The sequence below is a fragment of the Pelodiscus sinensis genome, chromosome 20, assembly GCF_049634645.1.
Source record: "Pelodiscus sinensis isolate JC-2024 chromosome 20, ASM4963464v1, whole genome shotgun sequence".
NCBI classification, from domain to species: domain Eukaryota; kingdom Metazoa; phylum Chordata; order Testudines; family Trionychidae; genus Pelodiscus; species Pelodiscus sinensis.
Window position 1 is genome coordinate 20,271,526 of NC_134730.1, and position 10,029 is coordinate 20,281,554.

The 10,029-nt window shown below is 39.5% G+C and overlaps 2 protein-coding genes across 8 annotated transcripts in view; one reads left to right on the plus strand and one right to left on the minus strand.

Moving 5' to 3' along the window:
- The window catches only part of ZNF207 (zinc finger protein 207), a 34,295-nt gene extending 29,835 nt beyond the window's left edge, over positions 1–4,460 (plus strand). For 2 of the 7 annotated variants that reach the window (XR_012896893.1, XR_012896899.1), the window contains one exon: positions 1,182–4,460. The gene's annotated coding sequence lies outside the window, so the exon portion shown is untranslated. The remainder of the gene's footprint in view (positions 1–1,181) is intronic. The other 5 variants (XR_012896895.1, XR_012896897.1, XR_012896896.1 and 2 more) reach the window with 5 other exon arrangements.
- The window catches only part of LOC102457124 (sterile alpha motif domain-containing protein 9-like), a 221,437-nt gene that overhangs the window by 174,410 nt on the left and 36,998 nt on the right, over positions 1–10,029 (minus strand). The gene's annotated exons all lie outside the window — the stretch shown is intronic.

The window sequence follows — 10,029 nt, forward strand, 5'->3', positions numbered from 1 at the left end:
TGGCCAAATGGTGCCCACATAAAGCTTCAGAGTAAAGGAGGAAGATGAACTATCTGCAGGATTTCTACTGCAACATCTGCATTTCATTCAGATCATCAGACATAGTGTATAGGGTTGTAAGATCCAGCCTTTTTATTCAGCCAAGTACTTAACTCACATTGTATCTAATAGGATGGTGTATCTTCAATGTTAGGATACTACACGTTTCACTGGAAGTCTATGCATTGGTTTCCCCCACCATCTCATAGCAGAAAACATCAGTTTTAATAATACCATTTTTAGTGGTGCTAAACTCCTCTTAAAACATTGATACAGGTTTATCTTGACTAGGAATTAAAAGGTACGACCAACAGTTTGACAGTGTAACAGTCTCTTGTATGAGATCATGTTTGATATAATAGCTGGCTCACTTTTGGGCTTCCTAGAATAATACACTAAGAATAAATCTGATTTTGAGGCCATGGGATTTTTTTTCCTCCCCTCTTCTCCTTCATGGGTGGTACAGAGAGAAGACTCATTATGGCAGGGGAGTTGATAGGTCAGGTGAGATCAAGTTCAGGCATATGTTTCCTCAGGGTTTCCTTTTTATTTTTGCTAAATTCAGTATACATTTAGTTGCACTTCGAGAGTAATTCTTTTTTAAATTGAATTACACTTTTGTTGCTCATACTAACGCCACTTACTAGTCCCAACTTTAACCTCTTGGTTTAGAATGTAGGAATTTTCATCATACATTAGAAAAGCCCACATATACTCAAAGGAATGCATTTCTCTGTTCCCTGATTTACGAATCACATACCAAGATGAAGTAAAACTGAATTCACAAACCACTTCAACTTTATTGCCTCAGTGAAGCAGGTGAAATTTAAGAAATTTAGTGTACTCAATCTGTGTTCATTGAGTGCTCTTAATAGGGTCACTCTTGCAACTACAACTTGTAATTCCTTGACATTCAGGTTCATCCAAGAGGTATTTATCACATTTCACTTGTCAGATACATGAGTTAAAAAACTTAAATCAAATTTAAGGGCAAATTAAGCATAATTTTATAGCTATCTTTAATCCATTTTTTTTAAAAGGGACCCTAGCAATTGAGGTTTGACTCTTTTTTTTTTTTTAAATGAGAACTAAATTATGGATAAACTCCTTGGTTTAATACAACTTGTGTTTTTGTTAACTAGCAGCAGAATTTCAGCATTTGCTACTTACTGGTAGAGAAGAAAAATCCCACAGCACTGCCAGTACAGGTTAGTTTAATCTGTAAGTACCTGATATTCCTATTTGAAATATTGTGTTCAGATTCCATTTAAATACATGAGGAGAGAATCTTTGATCACCTAAATGTGAATAAGTCTTTGTTATGTAGGATATATGTTGCTGTCTTCAGTAGTGGATACATTTGTAGAACTTAACAGTTAAAGTACAATGATTCTAACTACACCTAGTGGTTCTATACTTTTACAGACACCTGATTAATGGAAATGGGGATTAAAAGTTTTGATAGCCATTTTGACAGTATTGAGATATTTAATAGACACATGAACATGGATTCAGCAGTCACTTCAGTAATTCACTTGCCACCAAGAGAGGTCATTTTACCAGAGTGAAATGATTATATAGGATTTTGATATTTGCTTATTTTGGGATTGGATATTCATGACCCTTATGCTCTCACAATAATTTAACCTAGACTTAAATTTTCTGTTTACAGATCAAATGTAATATCACTGACTTAAGATCCCCACTCTCATTTATTTGATGTAGTAGGCCCTGTGCCATGGGATTAGACTCTGAAATCCATCTTAACCCCTTTCTGCACTTCAAAACTCCTACAGATGTTTTCCTCTGTTTAGTTTACCCCATATTTATTGCCTTTCCCTCATATTCCTCCTTACTGTCTCCTTGTACCCCTCTGTTATTGATTGATTATGCTTAATCTGCTTGGCAGGTGACTTGATGGTTTGGGGGTTTTGGTTGTGCAGTGTCCTGAGCATCTTGAGTGCTTCATTTGAAATTCAGTTCAGAAGATAAAGTTTTGTATATGTACGCAAATATTCTGTGATCATTTTTAGGTGCTCTTTAAAAATAAACTCAACTTACTCCAAGACTACAGCGCATTAAAGAGCAAATGTTAATGCAAACTACATCATAACAGCCATACTGGGTCAGACCAACGGTCCATCCAACCCAGTATCCTGTCTAATAGTGGCCAATAGCAGTTGCCCCAGAAGGAGGGAACACAACAGGTAATCCTTACGTGATCCCTCCCTTGACACCCACCCCCAGAGAAACAGAAGCTGGGACACCATTCCTACCCATCCTAGCTAATAGCCATTGATGGACCTAATCTCCATGAATCTGTCTAGCTCTTTTTTGGACCCTGTTAGAATCCTAGCCATCAACACACGTTCTGGCAAGGTGTTCCAGAAGTTTACTGTGCGCTGAGTGAAGAAAAATTTCCTTTTGTTTGTTTCCCTAGTTCTTATATTGTGGGAATAAGTAAATAACTGTTCCTTACTCACTTTTTCCACACGTGTCATGATTTTATAGACCTCTTATCATATTCCCTCTTAGTCTCCTCTTTTCTAAGGTGAAATGTCCACATCTCTTTAATCTCTCTTCATATGGGACTCGTTCTAAACCCCTAATCATGTGCCCTTTTCTCAACCTTTTCTGAATCAGCTTTTAAGTAAAGTCGTGTCTCGTGGTTATAGTACAGCCAGGAATAGTCAAATAGAAAGTAAAACCGTCGTCTCAGTTTAGCTAATTAGAGCGACAGTCTCATAAGAACGGCCGTACTGGATCAAACCAAAGGTCCATCTAGCCCAGTATCCTGTCTGCCGACACTGGCCAATACCAGATGCCCCAGAGGAAGGGATCACAACAGGTAATCATCACGTGATCCTCTCGTCAGCCACCTCCAGAGAAACAGAGGCTAGGGATATCATTCCTACCCATCCTGGCTAATAGCATTGATGGACCTAACCTCCATGAATCTATCTAGCTCTTTTTTAGAACCCGGTTAAAGGTTCATCTTGTATAAGTTTTAATAATTCATTCTCGATTATAATAGCTTGTTGGTTTTTTGTTATAGAAGAAAACACTGGCTTTCAGAGCTGTGATAACATTTGTAATTTTAGAAGTACACCTTAACCAAGGGCTCCTAATCTATGCACAGGAATTCAAATTGTAAATGTTCACTTGCTTGAAAGTGGAAGCACACAATTCAGCTTTCTCATTTGTGATATGCCTGTGCAAACTTGTCATTTGGGAACCTGGTAGGTCACTTGTATAGGAATTAAAATTAATCTGGCCTGTAAATCCAAAACACAATTGGGAGTTATGTACATGTATAAAAGTTGCAGATTGCTTACTGTCAAATCGGTGAGTATACCTCATATCAGGGATGGGGAACCTTTTTAGAGCCAGGGCCACTGACCCACAGAAAAATCAGTCTGGGCTGCACACAAGTGAGAAACCAAAAAAAAAAAGAGAAGAAAAACCCCACCCTTCACCAGCGTGGGAACGCCGAGCCTCAGGCTGGATCCAGGCAAGCCCGGAGCTGCATCCCACCCCCGGGCCTTAGGTTCCTCACTCCTGCCTTATGTAGTAAAGTTCATGAATCTTTCCTTTAAATTTATGTTTTTAAATAATTATGAATCTGTTTGCCATTTGTGGCACCAAATCTGTCAACCAATTCTTTTGGACTGCAGTATTGTTCTGAGACGTATGGATTAACGTTTTACTTCATGATACTCTCATTAGTATTGAACACTCTCCTGGGCCACACTCATTCTCTGGTGCTTCATATTGCAATCTTGAAGCATTGTATTCTCTTGCATTAATATAATGAACTACGGTGAAAATGCCATCTGAGATTCATGTATAATTATTTCATAGCATGATAGAATATTGTTTCAATAATAGAGTGAAATAAATTTTCCTTTCAAACAGCAAATTTTTATTTTTCTGAAAGGATACTGGGAGTCTGTAGACTTGTCATTACCACATAAGTCCATTTTACTATAGCAATTACGTGGAGGTCATGTCTCAAATTCATGCACTTTGAAGAAGTGATGTGAATGAGAGTGAAGTAACTGTTGGAACATTAAAGATGCCCATCAGTCTGTAAGCACATGTTGCAAATTGTGTACACGGTAAAAAGTATTGCTAAGAGGGAGGGATAAATTTAAAGGTTTGGTAAGTATGTGGGTAACTGTAAAATGCATGTTGACTGTAGAAATGGTAACTGTCTGCAGTTTAATTTTCATAGCATTCAGTTGACAAAGAAGTGTTGAAGATCATTTGGGACCAAGAACAATGAATCAAACTTGTGTACCTTGTGTGTTTTTATGGGACTCATTTTTCTTCAGGAATTGGCAATTGGATACAAGTACTTCCATAATATGTATCTAATTCTGACTTTCTCTAGTGATTAAACTTAGTAATTTAATAAATGATTTGCTGCCTGTGTGTTTTCTTTGAAAGAACAATTTAAACTCTGCAACACATTGTCTGGAAGTGCTCCACAAAAGTATAAAAAAGTGCATTTTCAACCAACCTTCATCTTAAATAGCTTAATGAAATCAAGCAAGTGAAGAAAAGTAGTTTCTCTGCAGAGACATAGGGTCAGAGATGCTGCAATTCCATATGTCTTTGAGGCTAAAAACAACCCAAATCTGATCCTTGTGCTTTGCCTTCCTAATTTTTGTCTGGGTGTTTTTTGTACCTTTTTTTTAAAAAATCTGGCTTCCTTTGTTTTGTGTAGATCTCAGTAATCTAACAATGAAAATTAAAATTAATAAAAGTTCCCAAAACTGCCAAGTAACTATTATGTGCTAGTAAGACATGATATTTGAAGTAAGTAATCCAGTTGTACTTTTAGATTAAGGCATATTTGACCAAATGAAAATGGGAAGGATTTTTTTAGCTGAAATGGTCTTGATACTAAATTGGCCCAGTATAATTAAACTTGAACAGTTGATTTGCAGTACCTAAAAATAACAAATCTTTTACATATTTGAAGACTTTATCAGGTCCACCCTCACTCACCTTTCTCAAAACTAAAATCCAGTTTAACTTTTCCTCATAAGTCAGGTCTTTTAAATCTTTTGTCATTTTGTTGCCCTCCTCTGGACTCAAGTTTGTCCACATCTTAAAGCATGGTACCCAAACTTGGATGTAATACTTCAGCTGACACCTCATATTGCCAGGTAAAGGGAGACAATTACCTCCTGTGTTTTACACATGACGCTTCTGCTCTCCAGAATAACATTTGCCTTTTTTGCTACAGCATCACACTTTTGACTCATTCTGTCTGTGATCTACTATATCCTCCAGATCCTTTTTTGGGTTTTTATCCCTTAGTACTTTGCACCTGTCCTTGTTGATTTCAGTCCAAGTCATCAATTTGTCAAGATCATTCCGAATTTTAGTCCTGGCCTTCGGAGTGTTTGCAGCCCTATCCAACTTGATATCTGCTAATTTTGTAAGCATGCACTCCACTACGTCATCCAAGTTGTTAACACTGAATAGTACTACCGGAACCAATATGGATCCTACTTGAATAAGAACAGCCATACTGGATCAAACCAAAGGTCAGTTTAGCCTAATATCCTGTCCTCCGACAGTGGCCAAATCCACTTGATTTCTCCTAGTTTGATGTTGAACCATTGATAATTATTTTGAGTCTCATCTTTCAAGAAATATTTGAATTAAGAACACAAGCAATTCTGAGTAAATCCTCTAATATGCAAATAATTCACGTCACACAAAGTGACAATTCCGAGTCAAGTTTTTAAAGTCTTTGAACTAGACAGTGTGTAAAAAAAAAAAAAAAAAAAAGTTTGTGCAGGAATACCATTTTCTGTTCCAATGTAACATATCAAATATGTTCAGGAAGAGTAGGGAAGTAAATATTTGTCCGATTCAGACTCATGGTAGTCTCATAAGGAGTGCCAATTACAGGTAAATATTCTAGAACTGAGATGGATACCTCTGGCTTACAAAGAGTTTCTACCATTGATCAGATTCTACAGATTCTCGTGGACGATCCACAGTGACCTACTACATAGAGGAATGTACAAGAAGTCATAGCGCTCTTGGTGGGATTTATTCAGATTTGTGTCCATATGATGGCTCTCCACTAAATTGCCAACTTTCTAACTTTGTGCAAAACAACTCCTATGCCTGGCTCCTTCTGTGATGCCCTGCTCTTGATTGCTCTTTTCCCTGTTACTGTCTCCTGCCCTCTTGCTTTCACTGGGCTTAGCCAGCAGGGGAGTTGGAGTGGGGCCAGGGATGAGGTGTTCGGGGTGTGGGAGAAGCCTGGGGCAAGGGGAGTGGGCTCCACATGGGGCCAGAAGAGAGGGACTTGGGCAAGTGGGTTGTGAGGGTTCTGGCTGGGGGTGGGCCAGGGATGAGAGATTTGGGGTGCAGTAGAGGAATTCAGGCTGGGTACTCCAATCAAAAAACTAGATGCCTGGCAACCCTACTCCACCTTCTGGAGGAGAATAATAGTTCAGCTGATTCACTGAGCAAAAAAGGATTATTAGAAGATTAAGGATCAAATCTTCCAAAGATCAGGAAAAAAATCCAGGATCCATAGCAGATGTTTTCATGATTGCTGGTTACACCATTTGGTGTGTGTTTACCCCCTATTTCCTTTAATTCCAGGGTTATTAAGGAAATATACTGGTAGTTCCTCCTTGCCCTCAACAATTCTGGTTTTCAAATCTCATGGTGCTAATTCAGAATGAAGTGATATAGAACTTACAGCCTAGCTCTTTGCCCAAATCACTCAGCATGGTTGTATCTCAGGTTGAATGGCTTCTGGATGTCTTCGTTATCTAGAGAACATTCTTTAGGAGTACAGAATATTTTCAGAGCAGGAAATTATCTACAAGAATTAGGTATTCTGCAAAATGAAGTTTATTATTCTGGGCAGAATTGAAGGGTTACATTCCTTCTCAGTGCTCTAGTAATTGGTTTTGTTGCTTCAATTAAGGTACATTTTGTAGCAAAATCTGCATTCCATCTGCCTACAGAAGGGCCTGTGATTTCTCATTAATCAGTGAGCAGATTTAAGGGGCCTTTCTTATTTTCCTCCTGAAAATGAGGGCAGGGAAAGATTGCTGCACCAGGGGATTTAAATCTAAAGACTTTCTTCTATGATGGAACTTTTATTTTGAATCTTACCAAGCTGTTCAATATCCTTTTATCAATGAAAATGGCATTGTTGGTGGCAGCTACCTCAGCATATAGAATAAGGGATTTACACTGTTCTTCATATTGACAGAGTAACTATGAACATCCTTTATTTCTGAGTATTGTCAGACTTTCAAATTAATCAGTTTATTCATTTACAAGTTTTCTTTCTACAAATTCATTTCTCTCCACCTGAAGCTAAATTACAGTCTTGGTTGAGAGGATTATTGTTATACTACATTTTCCATAACATAGCAAGACTTTTTACTACTGACAAGAGTTAGGGAAGAGTTTTATCTTCACATTTGGACTCACGCTACTGGAGCACAAGCATCATTGGTTGCATAACTAAGTCAAGTCCTAATACTGGAGATTTCCACAGCAACTTTCTGAACTTCAACTCACATGTTTATTCATTAGTAAACACACCTGTTTAGAAAGGGTGATTTTGCAATCAGTTTTCAAATAACTCCTATCTCCTGTCCCATTGGCAATTACCAGGGCTCGACAAATCCGCTTATCTACTCGCTTATGGCAAGTAGATTTCAGCTGGTTGCCCCGTTCACTGGCGGTGTGCGCATGCGCAGTGCAGGTCTGGTGCATGCACAGTGAGGGCTGGTGAGTGGGTTTTTGCTGTGGTCGTCAAGCCCTGGAAATTACAGATAGCAGTGCCCTGCCATGAAAAAATGCATCCCAGACACTGAAATCTGGTCATTTATGTGCTTTTCCTGAAGCTATACAGATTTCATAGGGGGGGTTGTTTTTCAAATTGTAGGCCCTGACCCAAAAGGAAGTTGTGGAGGAGGCTTGCAGTATTGCCACCCTTGTGTTCTGCCTTCAGAGCTGGGTGGATGGAAAGCAGCTGATGTTAATTGGGCATCCATCTCTGAAGGCAGTGTCCTGCCAGCCGCAGTGCAGAAGTCTCCCTGACTTCTGCACTGCTGCCTTCACGCCTGTGTTGTCAGAGAGAAAGTAATGCTGACTGAGGCCCAAGCTCTGCAGGTAGCAGCGCAGGAGAAAGAATGTCAATACTGTACTGTACCATCCTTCAGTGCTACTGCTAGCAACAGGTCTGTCTTCAGCGCTGACCTCCTGCCCAGTAGATGCTGCTCTTCGGCTACCTAGCTCTGAAGGCAGCACCACCACCAGCAGCAGCACAGAAGTGAAGTTAACCTTGTGAGCTGCCCTCCCCCACAACTCCTTTTTGGGTCAGGATTCCTATAATTGCAACACTCTGAAAGAAGCAAGAGAAATAAGAGCCCTGAAATGTTTAAGAACAGCTGTAGTGGGTCAGACCAAGGTCCATCTAGCCCAGTATCCTGTCTGCTGACAGTGGCCAATACCAGATGCCCCAGAGGGAGGGATCACAACAGGTAATCGTCACGTGATCCCTTCCCCGTCAGCCACCTCCAGAGAAACAGAGGCTAGGGATATCATTCCTACCCATCCTGGCTAATAGCCGTTGATGGACCTAACCTCCATTAATCTATCTAGCTCTTTTTTTAAACCCTGTTAAAGTTCTAGCCTTCACTGCATCCTCTGGCAAGGAGTTCCACAGGTTGATTGTGCATTAAGTGAAGAAAAACTTCCTTGTGTTTGTTTTAAACGTGCTGCCTATTAATTTCATTTGGTGACCCCTAGTTCTTGTGGGAATAAGTAAAAAACTTTTCTTTATTCACTTTTTCCACACAAGTCATTTTATGGACCACTATCATATCCCCCCCTTAGTTGCCTCTTTTCTAAGATGAAAAGTCCAAGTCCTTTTAATCTCTCTTCATATAGAATGACAAACCCCTTATTTCTGTTGCGCTTTTCTGAACCTTTTCCAATGCAAATAGATCTTTGAGATGAGGCTTTTGGCTCCCACTGCAGAGCAGTCCAGCGACAGCAAGCACAGGACAGAATGAAACACCGGAAATACCTGTAAGAAACCTATCAAATAGACATGTGCCATCCCCTGTTATAAATATTGATGGTTAACAGCAAGCTTTAGATAGCTAACCTGTGTCTGAAGAATGAGGATAGAAATAAAAAAAAGGTAGTCCTGGCAATATTAAAAGATGTGAAAAGATACACTGCATTGTAGCTACAATCCTATACTAAAAGTCAGGTTCCAGTTAAACTAAGACCTAGACTGGTGCTTCTCAGAATAGGACAGGTAAGTGCCCAAGAGGAAGAAGTAACAAACAGTACTGTCCCAGGATTGGTAAATCAGATGCTGAAAATAATGGAAAGGTTCACAGAATATTAGGAGACAGGAGCTGTGACTCAATTGCAGGGGACCGAATGAAAAAGAATTTGAATGTGAAAAGCTGAGATCGAGAGGGTTAACGCTTAGAATTGATGTATGAACACATGGAGTGGCCCCCAAAACAGTTGAGTGCAGCACATAAGGCCGTTCCTGCAATCCATTTGGCATGCAGACAAAAATAACAGACACTGGGAGAACAAATTCAGTTTTTACAAGAACAGGTAACTACCCCATCTCTCCTCAGAACCGGTAGCGTGTGGGTTCCCAACTGTTTTGACCCACCAAATCCCACTCCATGCTTAGCTAAAAATATTCCCCCCCCCCCCCCTCAAATATTTTTAAATGTTTTCCTTTATAGTCTTTCTCAGTTTGCTAAATTTGCTGTTGCTGCCTGTACCTTAAACAACTGTGAAAGTTAATTTCTCTTGGCTGCGGTCTTGCTACGTTCCTCGGTTGCTTTTCATCCTTTTTCCTGCCTCGTCTCACTTTGACTCTGTTTTAAAAGTTACAGCTTTTACAGAAACCTCCAAAGGTACATCTACACATTAACATAACTAGCACTATTTTGGAAT